Source organism: Schistocerca nitens, chromosome 6, assembly GCF_023898315.1.
Source record: "Schistocerca nitens isolate TAMUIC-IGC-003100 chromosome 6, iqSchNite1.1, whole genome shotgun sequence".
Classification (NCBI taxonomy): Eukaryota; Metazoa; Arthropoda; class Insecta; order Orthoptera; family Acrididae; genus Schistocerca; species Schistocerca nitens.
Window position 1 is genome coordinate 588,398,738 of NC_064619.1, and position 23,691 is coordinate 588,422,428.

Consider the following 23,691-nt stretch of genomic DNA (forward strand, 5'->3'; position numbering starts at 1 on the left):
CCATTTTGCACTTCCTGTCGATCTCATTTTTGAGACGTTTGTATTCCTTTTTGCCTGCTTCATTTACTGAATTTTTATATTTTCAACTTTCATGAATTAAATTCAATATTTCTTCTGTTACCCAAGGATTTCTACCAGCCCTCGTCTTTTTACCTACTTGATCCTCTGCTGCCTTCACTGCTTCATCCCTCAAAGCTACCCATTCTTCTTCTACTGTATTTCTTTCCCCCATTCCTGCCATTTGTTCCCTTACGCTCTCCCTGAAACTCTCTACAACCTCTGGTTCTTTCAGTTTATCCAGGTCCCATCTCCTTAAATTCCCACCTTATTGCAGTTTCTTCAGTTTTAATCTACAGTTCATAACCAATAGATTGTGGTTAGAGTCCACATCTGCTCCTGGAAATGTCTTACAATTTAAAACATGGTTCCTAAATCTCTGTGTTACCATTATATAATCTATATGAAATCTGTCAGTATCTCCAGGCGTCTTCCATGTATACAACCTTCTTTTATGATTCTTGAACCAAGTGTTAGCTATGATTAAGTTATGCTCTGTGCAAAATTCTACCAGGCGGCTTCGTCTTTCATTTCTTAGCCCCAATCCATATTCACCTACTATGTTTCCTTCTCTCCCTTTTCCTACTATCAAATCCCAGTCACCCATGACTATTAAATTTTCGTCTCCCTTCACTATCTGAATAATTTCTTTTATTACATCATACATTTCTTCAATTTCTTCGGAGCTAGTTGGCATATAAACATGTACTACTGTATTAGGCGTGGGCTTCGTGTCTATCTTGGCCACAATAATGCGTTCACTATGCTGTTTGTAGTAGCTTACCCGCACTCCCATTTTTTTATTCATTATTAAACCTACTCCTGTATTACTCCTATTTGACTTTGTATTTATAACCCTGTATTCACCTGACCAAAAGTCTTGTTCCTCCTGACACCGAACTTCACTAATTCCCACTATATCTAACTCTATACATTTCCCTTTTTAAATTTTCTAACCTACGTGCCAGATTAAGGGATCTGACATTCCACGCTCCGATCTGTAGAATGCCAGTTTTCTTTTTCCTGATAATGAGGTCCTCTTGAGTAGTCCCCACCCGGAGATCCGAATGGTGGACTATTTTATCTCCGGAATATTTTACCCAAGAGTCGCCATCTACATTAACCATACAGTAAAGCTGCATGCCCTCGGGAAAAATTACGGCTGTAGTTTCCCCTTGCTTTCAACCGTTTGCAGTACCAGCACAGCAAGGCCGTTTTGGTTAGTGTTACAAGGTCAGATCAGTCAATCATCCAGACTGTTGCCCCTTGCAACTACTGAAAAGGCTGCTGCCCCTCTTCAGGAACCACGCGTTTGGCTGGCCTCTCAACAGATACCCCCCCGTTGTGGTTGCACCTACGGTACGGCTATCTGTATCGCTGAGGCACACAAGCCTCCCCACCAATGGCAAGGTCCATGGTTCATGGGGGGGGGGGGGGACAACAAATATACTTACTGCCACTAAATGTCTTTTATTCACTATTACTTATTCAACTGTGTTGACTCTAGTAGTTTATACACTCAAGAGCCAAAGAAGCTGGTACACCTGCCTAATATCATGTAGGGTTCCCACGAGCACGCAAAAGTGTCGCAATAAGACATGACTTGGACAAAGTAGTGCTGGAGCGAATTGACACCATGAATCATGCAGGGCTGTCCATAAATCCGTAAGAGAACGAGAGGGTGGAGATCTCTTCTCAACTGTACATTGCAAGGCATCCCAGTTGGTGGGCCCAGGCGAAGTGTTGTGTCGTGCAGTCATCAATGGTACACAAGTGGGCCTTCAGCTCTGAAAGCCCATATCAATGGTCTTTCATAGAATGGTTCACACACTGATACTTGCTGATGGCCCAGCACTGAAATCTGCAGAAATTTGCTGAAGGGTTACACTTTTGTCATGTAGAATGATTCTCTTAAGTTGTCATTGGTCCCGTTATCTTTCTCTGGCAGCAGCAATGTCAGAGATTTGATGATTTACTAGATTCCTGATATTCACGGTACACTCGTGAAATGGTTGTGAGGGAAAATCCCCGCTTCATTGCTATCTTGGTGATGCTGTGTCCCATTTCTCATTTGGTGACTATAACACCATGCTCAGACTCACTTAAATCTTGATAACCTGCCATTGTAGCAGCAGTAACCAATCTAACAAGTGCCATATCTGTGCCATATCAACAACATCAACAACATGTGCCATATCAAGTGGCATATCTGTGCCATAACAAGTGCCATATCAACAATCTAAGTGCACCAGGCACTTGTTGTCATACAGAGGCTTTGCTAGCGCAGTGCCATATTCTGCCTGTTTACATATCTCTGTATTTGAATACACACACCTATACCAGTTTCTTTGGCACTTCAGTGTAAACTGTTCAGTGGGATTTTATACAATCACGATTTTATATAATAAATTTCCACATTAAATTATTACACATATAGACTGGTAGATAAAATTCTACATTAACCATATCAGTAGCAAAACCATATGTATAAAGACTTGTATAATCTCCCCCCCCCCCTCCTTCCTTCTTCCATCTATTGTCCACATTAAACAATGTCCAGTTAAAGTAATTAATAAGCAAAGTCTTTTATGAAGATTTGAGAGGAGCAAAGATTATAATAAATTTTCTGGTTTACTTAGCTTGTCATGTTGAGATGGCTCCATTTCTTCTTGTCTAGGGGTCTGATTCTTGAAGCTGAAAATCTCACATCAGGTCCTCACAGATAGTTTGAACTAATAAATTTGAAGATTGCTGTTGTAGCATTTTTTTCCTGTAAATATATTTTCTCACATTTTAGTATATTATATAGTATTCTGATATTTCACATTAAGAAAACCAAAATTACATTGTTCACACAAAAATATGTCCGATCACATCAGAGGCAAGCTAATGACTCTCACACTCTGTAGAAATAACAATATTCCAAAGGGCTTACAATTTTTCTTAACAAATGAAATTATACTGTTTCTGTTACATTACTAATTTCGATTATTATTTCATAAATGAATCCAGAAATAAATATAGTAAACAATACAGTATTGCATAATTAACAATAGAAATTTAAGTCTGCCAATAATCTGTAATTTGAAATGTAAATAATTTTAACTGTACATTCAGTGCTAATATATATTGATTGTAACAATGAAAATAAAGTAATTCCATTTTATAAATTTTAGCTTGAATCATTACATACTGCATTTGTTCATACCCTTCAAGTGTTGTACAAGTATCGTTACAATACCTGTGTGTGTGTGTGTGTGTGTGTGTGTGTGTGTGTGTGTGTGTGTGTGTGTGTGTGTGTGTGTGTGTGTGTGTGGAGGGGAGAGAGAGAGAGAGAGAGAGAGAGAGAGAGAGAGAGAGAGAGAGAGAGAGAGAGAGAGAGAGAGATCCGAGGGCCAGTAGTAGTGAGGATGTGACTTTTTGGTAGTTTTATTTAAAACCACCAATGAACCATGGACCTTGCCATTGGTGGGGAGGCTTGCGTGCCTCAACGATACAGATAGCCATACCGTAGTTGCAACCACAATGGAGGGGTATCTGTTGAGAGGCCAGACAAACGTGTGGTTCCTGAAGAGGGGCAGCAGCCTTTTCAGTAGTTTCTGGGGCAGCAGTCTGGATGATTGACTGATTGAGCCTTGTAACACTAACCAAAATGGCCTTACTGTGCTGGTACTGCGAACAGCTGAAAGCAAGAGGAAACTACAGCCGTAATTTTTCCCAAGGGCATGCAGCTTTACTGTATGGTTAAATGATGATGGTGTCCTCTTGGGTAAAATATTCCGTAGGTAAAACAGTCCCCCATTCGGATCTCTGGGTGGGGACTACTCAGGAGGACGTTATCAGGAGAAAGACAACTGGCGTTCTATGGGTCGGAGTGTGGAATGACAGATCCCTTAATCGGGCAGGTAAGTTAGAAAATTTAAAAAGGGAAATGGATAGAGATATAGTGGGAATTAGTGAAGTTCGGTGGCAGGAAGAACAAGACTCCTGGTCAGGTGAATACAGGATTATAAATACAAAAACAAATAGGGGTAATGCAAGAGTAGGTTAAATAATGAATAGGAAAATAGGAGTGCAGGTAAGCTACTATAAACAGCATAGTGAACGCATTATTGTGGCCAAGATAAATATTAAACCCACACCTACCACAGTAGTACAAGTTTATATGCCGACTAGCTCCGCAGATGATAAAGAGATTGATGAAATGTAAGATGAGATAAAAGAAATTATTCAGATAGTGAAGGGAGACTGGAATTCGATAGTAGGAAAAGGAAGAAAAGGAAACATAGTAGGTGAATATGGAATGTGGGTAAGGAACGAAAGAGGAAGCCGCCTGGTAGAATTTTGCACAGAGCATAACTTAATCATAGCTAACACTTGGTTCAAGAATCATAAAAGAAGGTTGTATTCCTGGAAGAAGCCTGGAGATACTGGAAGGTCTCAGATAGATCATATAATGGTAAGACAGAGATTCAGGAACCAGGTTTTAAATTGTAAGACATTTCCAGGGGCAGAGGTGGACTCTGACCACAATCTATTGGTTATGAACTGTAGATTAAAACTGAAGAAACTGCAAAAAGATGGGAAATTAAGGAGATGGGACCTGGATAAACTGAAAGAACCAGAGGTTGTACAGAGTTTCAGGGAGAGCATTAGGGAATGATTGACAAGAATGGGGGAAAGAAATACAGTAGAAGAAGAATGGGTAGCTTTGAGAGAAGAAACACTGAAGGTAGCAGAGGATCAAGTAGGTAAAATGACGAAGGCTAATAGAAATCCTTGGGTAACAGAAGAGATATTGAATTTAATTGATGAAAGGAGAAAATAAAAAAATGCAGTAAATGAAGCAGGCAAAAAGGAATACAAATGTCTCAAAAATGAGATCGACAGGAAGTGCAAGATAGCTAAACAGGGACAGCTAGAGGACAAATGTAAGGATGTAGAGGCATATATCACCAGGGGTAACATAGATACTGCCTACAGAAAAATTAAAAATACCTTTGGAGAAAAGAGAACCACTTGTATGAATATCAAGAGCTCAGATGGAAACCCAGTGCTAAGCAAAGAAGGGAAAGCAGAAAGATGGAAGGAGTATATAGAGGGTCTATACAAGGGTGATGTACTTGAGGACAATATTATGGAAATGGAAGAGGATGTAGATGAGGATGAAATGGGAGATATGATACTGCGGGAAGAGTTTGACACAGCACTGAAAGATCAGAGTTCAATCAAGGCCCCAGGAGTAGACAACATTCCATTGGAACTACTGATAGCCTTGGGAGAGCCAGCCCTGACAAAACTCTTCCATCTGGTGAGCAAGATGTATGAGACAGATGTATGAGACTTCAAAAAGAATATAATAATTCCAATCCCAAAGAAAGCAGGGGTTGACAGATGTGAAAATTACCGAACTATCAGTTTAAGAAGCCATGGCTGCAAAATACTAACACGAATTCTTTACAGACGAATGGAAAAACTGTTAGAAGCTGACCTTGGGGAAGATCAGTTTGGATTCCTTAGAAATGTTGGAACACGTGAGGTAATATTGACCCTATGACTTATCTTAGAAAATAGATTAAGGAAAGGCAAACCTACGTTTCTAGCACTTGTAGACTTAGAGAAAGCTTTTGACAATGTTGACTGGAATACTCTGTTTTGAATTCTGAAGGTGGCAGGGGTAAAATATAGGGAGCGAAAGGCTATTTACAATTTGTGCAGAAACCAAATGGAAGTTATAAGAGTTGAGGGGCATGAAAGGGAATCAGTGGTTGGGAAGGGAGTGAGACAGGGTTGTAGCCTCTCCCCAATGTTATTCAATCTGTATATTGACCAAGCAGTAGAGGAAACAAAAGAAAAATTCAGAGTAGCAATTAAAATCCATGGAGAAGATGCTGATGACATTGTAATTCTATCATAGACAGCATAGGACCTGGAAGAGCAGCTGAACAGAATGGACAGTGTCTTGAAAGGAGGATGTAAGATGAACATCGACAAAAGCAAAACGAGTATAATGGAATGTAGTCAAATTAAACCGGGTGATACTGAGGGAATTGGATTAGGGAATGAGACACTTAAAATAGTAAAGGAGTTTTGCTATTTGGGGAGCAAAATAACTGATGATGGCCGAAGTAGAGAGGATATAAAATGTAGTCTGGCAATGGCAAGGAAAGCGTTTCTGAAGAAGAGAAATTTGTTAATATTGAGTAGAGATTTAAGTATCAGGAAGTCGTTTCTGAAAGTATTTGTACGGAGTGTAGCCATGTATGGAAGTGAAACGTGGATGATAAATAGTGTAGACAAGAAGAGAATAGAAGCTTCCAAAATGTGGTGCTACAGAGGATGCTGAAGATTAGATGGGTAGATCACTTAACTGATGAGGATGTACTGAATAGAATTGAGGAGAAGAGGAGTTTGTGGCACAACTTGACTAGAAGAAGGGATCGGTTGGTAGGACATATTCTGAGGCATCAAAGGATCTCCAATTTAGTATTGGAGGGCAACGTGGAGGGTAAAAATCGTAGAGGGAGACCAAGAGATGAATACACTAAACAGATTCAGAAGGATGTAGGTTGTTCTAGGTACTGGGAGATGAAGAAGTCTGCACAGGATGAAGTAGCATGGAGAGCTGCATCAAACCAGTCTCTGGACTGAAGACAACAACAACATTTAAAACGCTTTCTAATGGAGGAAAATCTTTTGTAAAACATAAAGATTCACTTTATGTTAAGTGTATAACTGCTTTTATAAACAATAGTAATAATGTCTAATGGTAAAAGAAACAATTCTCTCTCTCTCTCTCGCTCAAGAATGCACTGCTTTCTCCTGTTAATGCATATTTGGTGTCTTAGCCTCTCTTATATATACTTGTTACAGCCACTCTGTACCCATTACCTCATCTGCATAATTACTTTTCTTTATTTCTAAGTACATGTGTGACACTATGTTTCTCCTTCCTTCTGCATAAATGACAAAATTCATATTTTTTTTCTAAGCGGTCTGTCAAATATCTCAGTCAATTTGGGAACAGATGGTGCTCCGATTCAAATAGGTCTTTCTTCCTTGTAGTTTTGTAGGAAAGTGTCCAACACATCTCCAGGCACTTTGATCTACTGCTTATATTACAAAAAATTTTGATACTTCCTAAGTATAAATACAGATATCCCGTTGGACCATGTTGTATCCAGATCTTACCAAACCTTTCAACATGTTCCATGGTTTTTCATTTTTGATAATTTTCCATATTTTTTTCATATTCCATAGGTAAATCTACAATTTCGTACATCTTCTTACTGTTTACACCACCAAGTGTGGCTTGCTATTTTTTTTTTTTTTTACTAACCATTTGTGATACAGAGTCCCAATCCAGCGAGAATATCTACAAACTACACTTCTCCATCTAAATGTCAGCTCTAAGTATGATCCAGGGCAATGTCCGAAAGAGGGAGTGTGGATCCACCATGTGTTACATCTGGGGATATTGTTGGGGTGGATTCATCTGTGGGAAGTCTGGGATAATAGCTGTGGTGGATCCACCTGTTCAAAGTCTGGGATAATGGTTGGGCTGGTTCCAGCTATGCAGATTATGATCTTCAGTGTGCTCTACTCATGTGTGATCCCAGGCAGCATCTGTAAATGAATCCACTGTCCAGTATGTCACCATTTTTGCTACCATCCCCACCTGAGTGGGGACCCCTGCAGGAAGCCAACATATGAAGCAAGGTAACTATGCTACATGTGTAGTATGAGACTGTGTGTGTTTACAACGCAATATCATCAATACTCTATCTCCCCCACCCCCTCCACACAAAGTAAAGTCCTGTGTTGTGTTCTTTAAGTTTTGGAAACAGATGGACATCTGGTGGGATGAAGTCGGGACTGTATGAAGGATGGTAGACGGCAGTCAACCCAAGGTGCCAGATTGTTGCAGATGCCATAGTGCTCATATGTGGTCTGGAATTTGATCACAGCACACAGTTTCTCCATCACAAATATATTTATAATAGAGGGAAACATTCCACGTAGGAAAAATATACCTAAAAACAAAGATGATGTGACTTACCAAATGAAAGTGCTGGCAGGTTGACAGACACACAAACAAACACAAACATACACACAAAATTCAAGCTTTCGCCTCATCAGGAAAAAATATGTCTGCTTGTGTCTGTATATGTGTGGATGGATATGTGTGTGTGTGTGTGTGTGTGTGTGAGTGTATACCCGTCCTTCTTTCCCCCTAAGGTAAGTCTTTTCGCTCCCGGGATTGGAATGACTCCTTACCCTCTCCCTTAAAACCCACATCCTTTCGTCTTTCCCTCTCCTTCCCTCTTTCCCGATGAGGCAACAGTTTGTTGCGAAAGCTTGAATTTTGTGTGTATGTTTGTGTTTGTTTGTGTGTCTGTCAACCTGCCAGCACTTTCATTTGGTAAGTCACATCATCTTTGTTTTTAGATATACAAATATATTTATGTTACTCACTCCATGTTACATGCTACAGTTCAGTCATCTAGTGGCAAAGGGCTGCAAATATGTAGAGAATAATGACGTAAAATGTTTTTTATTTAAAAATCTTTCAGTGCACACTCGTAATTGCAATCATAAAAATGTTTGAATGCAGTGTAAAGCTATACATATGGATCACACACTGACATTACCATAGATGAAATGACAAGAAGTTTGCTGATAGAGGATAAAAGGGTCTTCATGCACAACAGGAATAGCACTATTTTTATCTACATAACTTAGATTAGCACCCAATACTATTGCTCATCATTTGTCTAATTTTTAAAACTATTTATCCTACATTTAAAGAATTTTGATTGTTGTCTCCAACAGCATCAGTTGTGGATAAATTGACAGCTTTTGACACATATACATTTGAGCATTTTGGATGAGATAGAATGCATGTTGGAGGAAGCAATAGTTGAATTTGTGGTCAGCACAGATAGCGTCTATGTTGTGTTGCAGAAGGTAAGGTCTACCTCCCGAGATCCCTATTTCAGGATCCTCCATCAGCTAGCGAGCTCCTGTTGCCAATCTCTGATTAATGTTTTCTTACTGTTATACATTATTATTATGTGGATAAGCAACTACACTCTTCATATAAAGTGGGTCTGGGTGGTGTTAAAATATGATTGAGCCTGCTCTAGTATGCATTTGGAGTAAAACTATGCATACCAAAAGAATACATCCATGCTCTCTCTGGCCCTGGCATTAACCACTTAACCACCTGGAAGCGCGCATGCGCGCGCGTGCAACCCCCACCCCCCCTCCCACACACAATAGTGTAATAACACCTATACTTAGAGGGTGTGACCAAGGTGCTGCCATCTGGAGTTTTTACTATTGCCCCCCTTCCCCTTCCAATATGGGCAACATGTGGTGGGTTCTATGCAGAATTTTATCTGTCTGTCGATAATTTTAATAGTTCAACTTGAAAATTGATTGCATAAGCTCTTGATTGTATAAAATACCACACAGAATGATTTATAAACGCTCCTTGCAGAGTGATACTGATAAACACATTTAGATTTTTACCCTTTTTTTAAAAAAAAAGAAAAGAAAAGAAAACACATACCAGAGAATAGTAACATCTTGATAGAGCCACGTGTTTCTATCCCCAGATATTATCCACAGGCCTATAGGCAGGCTCTTCAAGGTATAAGCTGCCTAATGCTACTGGACAGTCGGCAAGGATTTCGAGAACACTCACTAACGGAGTCAAAAAATTATTCTCAGTACCTTCCATTACTATTATTAATATTATTGCTGTGGCAGTGCTTAGTGGAGTCTGAGCAAATGTGATGATTACATCAATGGCTTTCTCACTAGTAAATGCCTACAAAAGATGTGTTACTAAAATGTGCATGACATTATTTGCAGTGGCATCTGATGTGCTGTTAGAGCAGCACAGATACCGGTCACATGCGCAGACAGCCTCGAAGTGTTGGAAAATTCTCTTTGAACAGCAGAAGTGGCAGCCATGCAATGGCCCAGTGTGCATCTGCACTGAAATATAATCCTACATTTGGAAACACCAGCAGAAATGATGTGAGGTAGCAGTTCCCACACTTAGTCACAAGCAGGCACCATCACACTTAAAAAATCTCATGATTAGAGATATGAATACTGGTATCTCACTGGTTAAAATAAACAAAGGAATGTGATTTTTGACAATAAATATGAATCATTTGAGTAAGTGAAGTCATTCCAGTTTGAGACTTGCTAGCAGCGACATCAACAGCACCAATTGAATCAACAGAGATGAAACGCCATAATGGAAAAGACAGTTCATCAGGGGTAATAAATTGTGCCAATCTGAACCTACGGTTTGTGTTTATAATGACTTGTTTTGGTTATTTTTTTCATATTTGTTTGTGCTCCTTATAGCTCAATTTAATGATTAATTTCTTGTTCTTTCTTTTGTTCTTCTTCTGTTGCAGATGTGGTGGATGTGATGTGTGTGGTCTAGGAGATGCCTCAAAAACGACTACTCCATGACCTGTCAAGATGATGATGCATTCATTGTTGCAGCCCATTTCGTCTATGATGTATTCACTGTCCCTACAAACCCCAACAGTCCAGTTTTTCATCATCACCATGGTATGCAATGATAACAACTGCTCATTTGCCAACATGTCTGTGACCTGGACCATCTCACAATTGATCTTCATTTCTAGACTCATTCAATGATAATATTGCAATAGATCTGCAGTACATGATATTCCTAGACAGCACTTCAAATATCAATGTGATAAGGGCCTCAAGGGCTTATTTTGATACTACTATTTTAGAAGGTGGGTAAATTACTACAAACACCAAAATATATCACTTTTTTGAATGAACTATGCATGATACTTATTAATCTTTTTTTTTTTCTTTGCAGATGGTATGGAAGCCATGTGTGGATGAGGCTGTGCAATGGCAGCTACTATTCCACCACCTGACCTGACTATGAGTAGTAGGACACTGCCACTTCTGGACAGAATAGTGCTGACATCAGCATCAGCACTTTCTTATCGGTGGTGTCATATAACACTGACATAGGTGTGCATGTTATATTTTGCTGACAGCAACATCAGTAGTTCCTTATCATTCCGGGAACCACATGCCAGGCCTGAGGAGCAGAGGTGGAATCGTTACATCAGCACTATTACATCCAGCCACAAACCTTGGGTGTATTGGGGGAGAGGTGGGAGAGGCTGCTATACAACATGCCTTCCTGCACCGGTCCTCAGGTTGTTGGCCTACACTGATACCAAGAATGCCATGTGGACCCAACCTGTTTCTCAAGTCACAACAGCAGGTTGCAGCAGGCATGATACTGCTGTGCTGAGTCATTAGTTCTCCAATTCCACTGCAGTTGCATGTGGTGCAGTGCCATGTGCTTTGATTCCAGTACCCAACAGCTGTAAAACAATGGATACCAGGGAAACAAATTATGGCTCCTGGTCACACTACATGTGCAATTTCCACAGAAATGCACCACACATGTCTGCTTGTAAACATCATTCTTGAAATGACAGCAGTAAGTCACACCAGGATAAGTAGTTTCCACAGGAATGTAATGTCAGTAAGTGTTTTGTAGATATATTCTTGCCAACCAGCTCAGTGATGTTCCCACGCATGTGCCTTATGAATAGTATGACATGTGACACCAGTGAAGTAACAAATGGTGGTGGTTTGGCATCATTTAAATGCATGTACAGGAGTAGTTGTGAAAAATGATTTGTAACAGTTTGTTGTGTCACTGTGGTGCCAACTGCAGCTCATGCTGCTGCAGATGCAGTATGATTCACCAGAGTCATACGCAGAACACTGTGGTCTTCCCTCTTAGTAATTCCATGTTGCTGTCCTGAGCCCAGTCTTCTTGCAACCACATATTCTCATGACTACCACTGCCAGCATTTGTGTACACTGGCTATTTTTCTGCAGAGTCTTTCTGCAGTGTCACAGAAGGAACATCCAACTTCTCGTAACCCTATTATACAACCTCATTCAAACTAAGTGAGCTGTTGATAATGGTGTCTTTATTGCTTAAAGGCATTCTTGACTAACAGCAAATCTCCACATCCAGTCTCAAAAGTGACTGACACTCATGACCATTACAGTGTGTATTTAAAGCAAACCTGATTTGCATCCTCATAGTGGCACTACTAGCGCCACTCTTATATGAGGGGGGACCCAAAAGAAACTGGATTACTGTCATAAAAAATTTATTGATGACCTTTTTTACAAAATTACTTCAGTCACCTTCAAAATACTCTCCATTACATGCAATGCATTTCTCAAGTCTCTTTTCCCACTGTTGGAAGCATGTTTGGAACTCTTCAAGTTTGATATTGTCCAGTGCCCTTTGGGAAGCTGTTTTTACCATCTCCACATCGTCATAATGCTCCCCTTTTAGCGTTTTTTTCATTTGTGGAAATAGGAAAAGGTCACATGGGGCTAGGTCTGGCGAATACGGAAACGTGGGGAATGACAGACCACCTCTGAGATGCCAAATAGTGGGTCACTCATAAGGCCGTGTGTGCTGGATCGTTGTCGTGATGCAGAAACCAGTCACCTGATCATCGAAGTTCCGGGCATTTCCTCCTCACATCCTCTCGCAGATGCCTTAAAACATCCAAGTACAAGTGCTGGTTAACAGTACGGCCAGGGGGTACGAATTCCCGATGCACAATTCCACGAACATCAAAAAAGACAATGATCATCGTCTTCACATTTGACCTCACTTGCCTTGCTTTTTTTTGGTCTGGGAGAGTTGGGAGTCCTCCACTGGTTTGACACTTGCTTGGTTTCTGGGTCATACCCATAACACCAACTCTCATCCCCTGTAATGACTTTGTTCATTTAAGTTTGGATCACGTGCAATGTCTGTTTTCAAGTCCTGACACACATTCATGCAGATGGTTTTTTGCTCCTGTGTGAGAAGGCGTGGAACAAATTTAGCAGCAACACGTCTCATGTGCAAATCCTCACTCAAAATCCACTGGCACGAGCTCCAATTGATTCCTGTCTCTGCTGAAATTTGGTCGATCGTTTGGCGATGATCCTCGTTGATCTTTCGGTGGACCTTTTCAATGTTCTCCTCATTTCGAGATGTTGAAGGGCGTCCAGAATGAGCTTGGTCTTCAACACACATCTCACCACATTTAAAGCACCCAAACCACTCAAAAACCTGTGTGTGGCTCATAGCGTCCTCCTGGAAAGCTTCCTGACGCAGTTGGTGTGTCTCCGTTGCAGTTTTTTTAAGCAGGAAACAAAATTTCACACACACTCTTTGTTCTTTTAAAGTTGCCATAACGACTTCACAGAGGAACCTGCCAACAGTCAGAGAAACACAATACCACACTTGCACGTTCAGCTCTACACTGATGCCGTCTGCGCAGCTGTTTCATGAAGGTCTCTAACTCCATCTAGCGTGAGAACCCTGCACTACGTCTACGAGTGGCAGTGCCCTCTCTGTCCGGTTTCTTTTGGGTCTCCCCTCATATCTCTTATATGACTAAAGCAAAATTTTAATTAACATCATCTTTCAGATGTAGGAACATGCCTACCAACTTTCATTTATGTCACACAACTTCTTCTTGGTGTTGCAATTGTTTTGCAATTGTTTTTTTTTTCTATCTGTGTGTGTGTGTGTGTGTAGAAGACTAACCTGTGCAAAATGGAAATGCATCCGAATTCCTTTCCAGAACCAATGCTTCAAAACAGTTCAGCTGAAATCGTGTCAGAATCAGTGTGGCCCAAATGCGGCAGGCAGGAGGCTAGATTAATGTCATTTTACAAGTGGCCTCTTGTTGCTAAGCAGTGACAGGACAAGCTAAGTGAAGTCGAGTACTTTTACTCAGGTAATTGTGATGAGTGTGTCCTTTAATTGTGGTGGTCGTGTGAGGCATTAGCTTGAAAAGGATGATCCACAGACAATACATGCTTTGTGGTTCTTCAAATATATGTTTCTGTTTTTTTTTTTTTTTTTAAGGGCACTGACACTGTGGATACTATCTATAAAATGAAAAATGTGACAATTACAGCAAAAAAGGGTGTCAAATATTAAATTTGAGGTGGATATTCTGAACAAAGCAGTTTCCTTTGAACAGCATGTAGTTGGGTATTCATCTGTATAAAATTTGCTTCCAGAGCAAGGTGGCTGCAACATTCCATCCCTATATACATATTACTATCTGTATTAAATGTGCATTCTCCATTTTCTTGTGTGTTGCACATTGGATGCCTATAGCATCTACAGTTAGAGTATTCTCTTTCTAAGTGAATGACAATATTGTAATAAAATATGTCTCACAGGTGCTACAATTGGATCTACATGGATACTCTGCAAATCACATTTAAGTGCCTGGCAGAGGGTTCATCGAACCACCTTCACAATTTTCTATTATTCCAATCTTGTATAGCGCACAGAAAGAATGAACACCTATATCTTTCTGTACGAGCTCTGATTTCCATTATTTTATTGTGATGATCGTTCCTCTCTATGTAAGTTGGTGTCAAAAAATATTTTCGCATTTGGAGGAGAAAGTTGGTGATTGCAATTTTGTGAGAAGATTTCATCGCAACGAAAAATGCCTTTCTTTTAATGACTTCCAGCCCAAATCCTGTATCACTGCTGTGACACTCTCTCCCATATTTCGTGATAATACAAAATGTGGTGCCTTTCTTTGAACTTTTTCGATGTACTCTGTCAGTCCTATCAGGTAAGGATCCCACACCACACAGCAGTATTCCAAAAGAGGACAGACAAGCGTAGTGTAGGCAGTCTCCTTAGTAGATCTTTAGATTTTGTAAGTGTCCTGCCAATAAGACACAGTTTTTGGTTAGCCTTCCCTACAATATTTTCTATGTGTTCTTTCCGATTTAAGTTGTTCATAATTGTTATACCTAGGTATTTAGTTGAATTTACGGCTCTTAGATTAGACTGATTTACAGTGTAATCGAAGTTTAACGAGTTCCTTTTAGTATTCATGTGGATGACCTCACACTTTTCATTATTTAGGGTCAAATACCACTTTATGCACCATTCAGATATTTTTTCTAAATCATTTTGCAGTTTGTTTTGATCTTCTGATGACTTTATTAGTCGATAAATGACAGCGTCTTCTGCAAACAACCGAAGATGGTTGCTCAGATTGGCTCCCAAATCATTTATATAGACAAGGAACAGCAAAGGGCCTATAACACTACCTTGGGGAATGCCTGAAATCACTTCTGTTTTACTCGATGACTTTCTGTCAATTACTACAAACTGTGACCTCTCTGACAGGAAATTGCAAATCCAGTCACATAACTGAGGTGATTTTCCATAAGCACGCAATTTCACTACGAACCGCTTGTGTGGTACAGTGTCAAAAGTCTTCCAGAAATCCAGGAATACGGAATCGATCTGAAATCCCTTGTCAATAGCACTCAGCACTTCATGTGAATAAAGAGCTAGTTGTGTTTCACAGGAACGATGTTTTCTAAACCGATGTTGACTGTGTGTCAATAGTCCATTTTCTTCGAGTTAATTCATAATGCTCGAACCCAATATATGTTCCAAAGTCCTGCTGCATATCGACATTAATGATATGGGCCTGTAATGAAGTGGATTACTCCTACTACCTTTCTTCAATATTGGTGTGACCAGTGCAACTTTCCAGTCTTTGGGTACGGATCTTTCATCGAGCAAATGGTTGTATATGATTGTCAAGTATGGAGCTAATGCATCAGCATACTCGGAAAGGAACCTAAATGGTATACAGTCTGGACCAGAAGACTTGCTTTTATTAGGTGATTTGAGTTGCTTCAGTACTCCTAGGATATTTACTTCTATGTTACTCATGTTGGCAACTGATCTCGATTCGAATTCTGGAATATTTACTTCATCTTCTTTTGTGAAGGCATGTCAGAAGGCTGTGTTTAGTAACTCTGCTTTGGCAGGTCTGTCTTCAATAGTATCTCCATTGTTATCGCGCAGAGAAGGCATTGATTGTTTCTTGTCGCTAACATACTTCACATACGACCAGAATCTCTTTGGATTTTCTGCCAGGTTTCGAGACAAAGTTTCGTTGTGGAAACTGTTATAGGCATGTTTGCATTTAACTCTGCACTAAATTTTGAGCTTCTGTAAAGGATCGCCAATTTTGGGAATTTTGCGTCTGTTTAAATTTGGCATGTTTGTTTCGTTGTTACTGAAACAGTGTTTTAACCGGTTTTGTGTACCAAGGAGGAACTAACTGCTCAAAATAATTTTCAGAGAAGGCATTTAGCACAGTTTCAGATGATATTTTGTGCATACCTCCAGAATTAAACATGTATTTTCGCCAGCATATCGAGGGTAAATTAAAGTCACCACCAACTATTATCGTATGAGTCGGGTATGTGTCTGAAATCAAACTCAAGTTTTCTTTGATCCTTTCAGCAACTGTATCATCTGAACTGGGAGGTCGGTAAAAGGATTCAATTATTATTTTATTCCGGTTGCCAACAATGACCTCTGCCCATAGTAACTCACAGGAAGTATCTACTTCAATTTTGCGACAAGTTAAACTACTTCTGACAGCAACAAACATGCCACCGCCAACCGTGTTTAGCCTATCTTTTCGGAACACCGTTAGGTTCTTTGCAAAAATTTCGGCTGAGCTTATATCCAGCTTTAGCCAGCTTTCAGTGCCTATAATGATTTGAGCATCAGTGCTTTCTATTAGCACTTGGAGCTCTGGTACTTTCCCAACACAGCTACGACAGTTTACAACTGTTATACCAATGGTTCCTGTATCTACGTTTTTCCTGTGTTCAGTCTGCACCCTTTGTGACTGAAGCCCTTCTTGTGTTTTCCCGACACCCTCTAACCTAAAATACCATCCAGTCCATGCCACACAGCCCCTGCTACCCGTGTAGCCGCCTCCTGCATATAGTGGACACCTGACCTATTCAGCAGAACCCGAAACCCAACCACCTTTTGGCGCAAGTCGAGGAATCTGCAGCCTACATGGTCGGAGAACTGTCTGAGCCTCTGATTCAGACCCTCCACTCAGCTCTGTACCAGAGGTCTGCAATCAGTCCTGTTGACTATGCTGCAAATGGTCAGCCCTGCTTTCATCTTGCAAGCAAGACTGGCAGCCTTTACCACTTCTGTTAGCCACTCAAAACCAGAGAGAATCTCTTCTGATCCAAAGTGACATGCATCATTGGTACCGACATGAGCAACCACCTGCAGTTGGCTGCACCCTGTGCTCTTCATGGCATCCGGGAGGACCCTTGCCAACCAAGTCCCTAAGGGGCCCCATAATGCGCCTAACGATGGAGCTCCCAGCTACCAATAAGGTTCTTATAAGAATTTTCCTCACCTCAAATTGAAATCATGGACCTTCACATGCAACTTTTATTGTGCAATGTAGAAGCCAGCTTGAAGCACATGGGAAATTAAATTCTGTCCTTATTGTGAATTAATTTTTAGATTGTACACCAAATAAGAAAGAACCTTACACACTTACTTACATCTTATCATCTAAGCTACACTCCTGGAAATGGAAAAAAGAACACATTGACACCGGTGTGTCAGACCCACCATACTTGCTCCGGACACTGCGAGAGGGCTGTACAAGCAATGATCACACGCACGGCACAGCGGACACACCAGGAACCGCGGTGTTGGCCGTCGAATGGCACTAGCTGCGCAGCATTTGTGCACCGACGCCGTCAGTGTCAGCCAGTTTGCCGTGGCATACGGAGCTCCATCGCAGTCTTTAACACTGGTAGCATGCCGCGACAGCGTGGACGTGAACCGTATGTGCAGTTGACGGACTTTGAGCGAGGGCGTATAGTGGGCATGCGGGAGGCCGGGTGGACGTACCGCCGAATTGCTGAACACGTGGGGCATGAGGTCTCCACAGTACATCGATGTTGTCGCCAGTGGTCGGCGGAAGGTGCACGTGCCCGTCGACCTGGGACCGGACCGCAGCGACGCACGGATGCACGCCAAGACCGTAGGATCCTACGCAGTGCCGTAGGGGACCGCACCGCCACTTCCCAGCAAATTAGGGACACTGTTGCTCCTGGGGTATCGGCGAGGACCATTCGCAACCGTCTCCATGAAGCTGGGCTACGGTCCCGCACACCGTTAGGCCGTCTTCCGCTCACGCCCCAACATCGTGCAGCCCGCCTCCAGTGGTGTCGCGACAGGCGTGAATGGAGGGACGAATGGAGACGTGTCGTCTTCAGCGATGAGAGTCGCTTCTGCCTTGGTGCCAATGATGGTCGTATGCGTGTTTGGCGCCGTGCAGGTGAGCGCCACAATCAGGACTGCATACGACCGAGGCACACAGGGCCAACACCCGGCATCATGGTGTGGGGAGCGATCTCCTACACTGGCCGTACACCACTGGTGATCGTCGAGGGGACACTGAATAGTGCACGGTACATCCAAACCGTCATCGAACCCATCGTTCTACCATTCCTAGACCGGCAAGGGAACTTGCTGTTCCAACAGGACAATGCACGTCCGCATGTATCCCGTGCCACCCAACGTGCTCTAGAAGGTGTAAGTCAACTACCCTGGCCAGCAAGATCTCCGGATCTGTCCCCCATTGAGCATGTTTGGGACTGGATGAAGTGTCGTCTCACGCGGTCTGCACGTCCAGCACGAACGCTGGTCCAACTGAGGCGCCAGGTGGAAATGGCATGGCAAGCCGTTCCACAGGACTACATCCAGCATCTCTACGATCGTCTCCATGGGAGAATAGCAGCCTGCATTGCTGCGAAAGGTGGATATACACTGTACTAGTGCCGACATTGTGCATGCTCTGTTGCCTGTGTCTATGTGCCTGTGGTTCTGTCAGTGTGATCATGTGATGTATCTGACCCCAGGAATGTGTCAATAAAGTTTCCCCTTCCTGGGACAATGGATTCACGGTGTTCTTATTTCAATTTCCAGGAGTGTATTTATGTCCAATAGTTAACGAAAGGCAGTACTGAAAATTAGCAGTTTCTTATCAAATAGTTGGCACTATAATAACAAGAATTTCACTCACCTGCTTCTGTTCAACGTCTCACAATCTGAGATACACTGAGGCATCAACAATGCATTCACTTCTCATGTCCATCAGTTTGGCTGATGAGCGAATGACTTACTTACAGAAGGAGATCAGTGAGTGTGCCAGCCACTCAGAAAAGCTAGGTGAAACTATGGAAGTGCTGCACTAACTCGAGTAAGTAGCTAGTGGCAGTCAGTTGTCATCACTGACTGTTGGCACTGAAAGTAGCATGAAAGACATGATGTGCACTATTTGTTTGGGCTGACTCCAGCTACATCGTGCAAAAATGAAATTGCAAATATCTACTGAAATTCCAGAGAAAATGTGTGTGATCACTTAGGACAGTAACCTGTATACATATACTCTAAGAAAAAAGAGAAAGAAAAAAAGGAAATGATACAACATGAAGGAATTATTTGAATGAGATGGAAATTTGTAGATATGATGTACATATGTTAACAAACAAATGATCACAATTTCAGAAAAAATGGGTGAATGATTCAAGAAAAAAAGAGCTCCACAAATTGAGCAAGTCAATAACACATTGGTCCGCCTCTGGTCCTTATGCAAACAGTTATTTGGCTTGGCATTGATTGGTAGAGTTGTTGGATGTCACCCTGAGGGATATCATGCCAAATTCCTTCCAATTGGCATGTTAGATCATCAAAATCCCTATCTGATTGGAGGGTCCTGCCCATAATGCTCCAAAAATTCTCAACTGGGCAGAGATCCAGTGACCTTGCTGACCAAGGTAGGGTTTGGCAAGTATAAAGACAGGCAGAAAAGTCTTTTCTGTCTGCAGGCAGGTATTATCTTGCTGAAATGTAAGCTCAGAATGGCTTGCCATGAAGAACAACAACATGGGGCATAGAATATCGTCAACATGTCAGTGTGATGTAAGGGTGCCATGGATGAGAACCAAAGGGATCCTGCTATGAAATGAAATGGACCTCACTCCTGCTTGTTGAGCTGTACAGTGGGCAACAGTCAGGTTGGTATCCGAGGTTGGTGAGGAAAGTGGAATGAGGATTGAGGCAGCTGTTTCCCCACTTCTCTGTCAGAATGTATTAAATAGGAACATAATCACCCTTTTTGTGCTGCAATAGGAGCATTTTTCAGCTGGTCTAAATATATCCAACTTCTTTGCACTCTGATCCTTGATTTGAAATGGTTATTTATCATAATTGTTTCCATTTACTCAGGTTCTTCCTGTGTTCCATCACAAGAGAAATTAACAATTTTTCTCTGCCTGGACTACTTGCTGTTGTTTTTTATGCCATGGCCACTGTCTTCTAAGTGCACAACAGGATTCAAAAATTATTAGATACGCTATCTGGGTGTGATAAAGTAAACACATTGTCATCATAGAGTGTAGTCAGCCAATGGGTGCAATGAAGTAGCCACAGTGCCATCATAGAGTATAATTAGCCAAAAGTGCTCTCCAATCTGTGAAATCCAAGTGCCGTAGTGTAGATTTCAGTGAGCTGATGAACAGCAAGAATGGCCTCATTTGTTCCACGTCATTACATTAATGTCACTTCATTTATTTCTGTCACCAGTAATAAATGTTGCAATACTAAAAAGAAGCCCTCTGAGGGTCACAAAAGGACAATTACGTATATGGCATTCAACACGCCACACATTGTCTATCATGCAACAATAATATTGGCTGCTAATGGCAACAGGCAGTGGGACTGGAATTAACCAATAGTGAGCACAGCATGAGGCTACAAAACATAGCTGAACTGCTTAATCAACAATTAACTCACAACAGTACTACAATGTTAGTGGTGTTGATACAAAGCAGAGCAATGACAATGATAAACAAAGCAAACACAGCTTTATATCTACAACAACAATTGTCAAAGTTGATATTTCATAAGAAAGGAACACAAGGAACTTTGCAGAGTGAGAAAGAAGTGGCAAATTAAATTTTAGCATTTCTGCAAGATGAGTCTATGGATTGAGGTGTTAGTCCTTGTGAGGGACCTGATGTTTTAAGGAGGGACTGCAGGTCAGTTTGAATTACAGGAATGGGATTTCAATGGCAGATGCTGTTTTGTATTCTGGCAGGGTAATGATGGAGACATCAGCTTTTAGGGAACACAGAGACTGGAATTCTGCAGAAGACAGGTTAGGGTCATGTTGTAGGGACCTGAGGAAGGGCTGAAAAGCAATTCTGGATGCAAGGAATTCTTTGGAGGCTTGTAAGGGATGATTTTGAGGTAGTGGTGGTGGATAAGTTTGGATTTTGCTCAGAACTGTTACAGGCAGGGTTCAATGTCATGCTTGCTGTTGGAAAGGTTTGGGGATTGGGTTGCAAAGTGTTATTTCCATCCAAACCACACACCTTCACCTTTTGCCTTCTTCCTAAGCTCCACAAACCCAGTCATCCTGGCTGTCCTATTGTTGTTGACTTCAAAGCATCCACTGAATGTATGTCTGCCTTAGTTGATCAACACCTGTAACCCATAGTACAAAGACTTACCTTCTTTATTAAAGACACCAAATATTTCTCAGATTGTCTGAAATCCATGTTCATCCCACTTCCACCCCACACCTAACTTGTCACCATTGATGCCACCTCCCTTTATACCAACATCCCCCATTTTCATGGCCAGTCTGCTGCTGAACATTCCCTGTTAGTGCCCACCTGATTCCAAACCTATGACACCCTTCCTGCTCACCTTAATCAACTATATAGTTACCAACAACAACTCCATCTTTGAGGGGCAGACATACTAACAGACCAGAGGTATGGCCATGGGAACAAGGATGGCTTCTCCCTATGCCAAACTTTTCATGGGATTCTTGGAGGGGGCTTTTCTGGGCTCCATAAGCCTTTGGCCCCTGGTTTCATCACATCTTTGCCACATGGGATCATGGTGAGGCTGACCTGTTAAAATTCCTGGAATCTCTAAATACCTTCTCCCAATTAAATTTCACATGGTCCTATTCCAAATCCCATGCCACTTTTCTTGATGTTGATCTCACACTCACTGAAGGCCATCTACATTCTTCTGTCCATAGTAAACCTACTAACAAACAACAGCACTCACATTTTGACAGTTGCCATCCTTTCCATGTCAGGCTTGGCATTTGAGGCAAACATTTATGTTCAGATGCAGACTCTTTACAGTAGTAAATCATCATTCTCACCTCAGCCTCCACTGGACGTAATAACCGCACCAGCCTAGTTCAAAAGCAGATTTCCTGGGCCATCACATCCGACCCTGGTACTACTATTTCCTCCAAAATACAACTTCAGAGCACACCACTTGTCACTCAGGTTTATCCTGGTCTTGGACATTTTAATCAGCTACTTTGACAGAGTCATGACTTCCTAAAATCATGTCCTGAAATGAGATCCATTCCGTGAGAGATTTTGCCCACCACACCTAGAATAGCTTTTCATCGTCCTCCCAATCTCCACAATATCCTTATGCTCTACAACATGACAGTCATGACGTTGGTGCCTGTTTTACAACACATGCCATCTGGATTATTCCCCCAGATACTTGTTTGTCAGAACTCTGCAGGTGAGAACTAGCACTACAATATTTCCTTGGTCCTCGCCACCCACCAGGCCTTCCATCCTTAAGCTCTCAGGTTTTCAAATCTCATCCTGTGCAGTCCCAACAAACAGTCTTTCCTTTCATCTCACCTGGTAAGTCTCCCCTAACCTGAGGTTCTAGGTGACTTTTCTGAACTCTACCTCTTCTTCTAAACCTCTCTATTCCCTTTTTCTTCACACCTCTTCCTTATCCTTCTACCCTTCTGCTGGAAGAAGGAGCTACTGGCTCCAAGAACTTGCATACCTAAAACCTTTTTTTTATATGTGTGTTCTCCTGTTGACACTTGGTGAGTAGATTTTTTTTGTCTATCCAATTACTTTATATTGTCAAAATTGATTGTTTTCGTTGTTATATCAACATATAACTTTGTCACATGATCCAATGTTGTTGTTACAGATACGTTGTTAGTCTAATATCTACATCTACATCTACACTCTGTGAAGTGAATGGCAGAGAGTATGTCTCACTGTACTGGTCATTAGGGCTTTTCCCCACTCCATTCACATATATAGCAGAGGAAAAATGATTGTTTGAATACCTCTGTATATGCTATAATTAATTTGATATTATCCTCATGATCCCTATGGGAGAGATGTTTTGAGGATTGTAGTATATTCCTAGGATAATTATGTAAAGCCAGTTCTGAAACTTCATCGGTAGGCTCTCTTGGCATAGTGTATCTTCAGGAGTCTGCCAGTTTATTTCTTTCGAGCTCTCAGTGACCCTCTCCCATGGGTCAAATGATACTGTGAATATTCATGTTGCCCTTCTCTGTATATATTCAATATCCCTTGCAAGTCTAATATGGCACGGGTTCCATACACTTGAGCAGTGTACTAGGATGGGTTGCATGAGGGATTTGTAAGCAGTCTCCTTTGTAGACTGATTGTGATAGGACTGCTGTTGTTCTCTATGTACATAAATGATTTGGGAGGCAGGGTGGGCAGCAGGGTGGGCAGCAACCTATAGTTATTTGCTTATGATGCTGTGGTGTATGGTAAGGTGTCAAAATTGAGTGACCGTAGGAATAT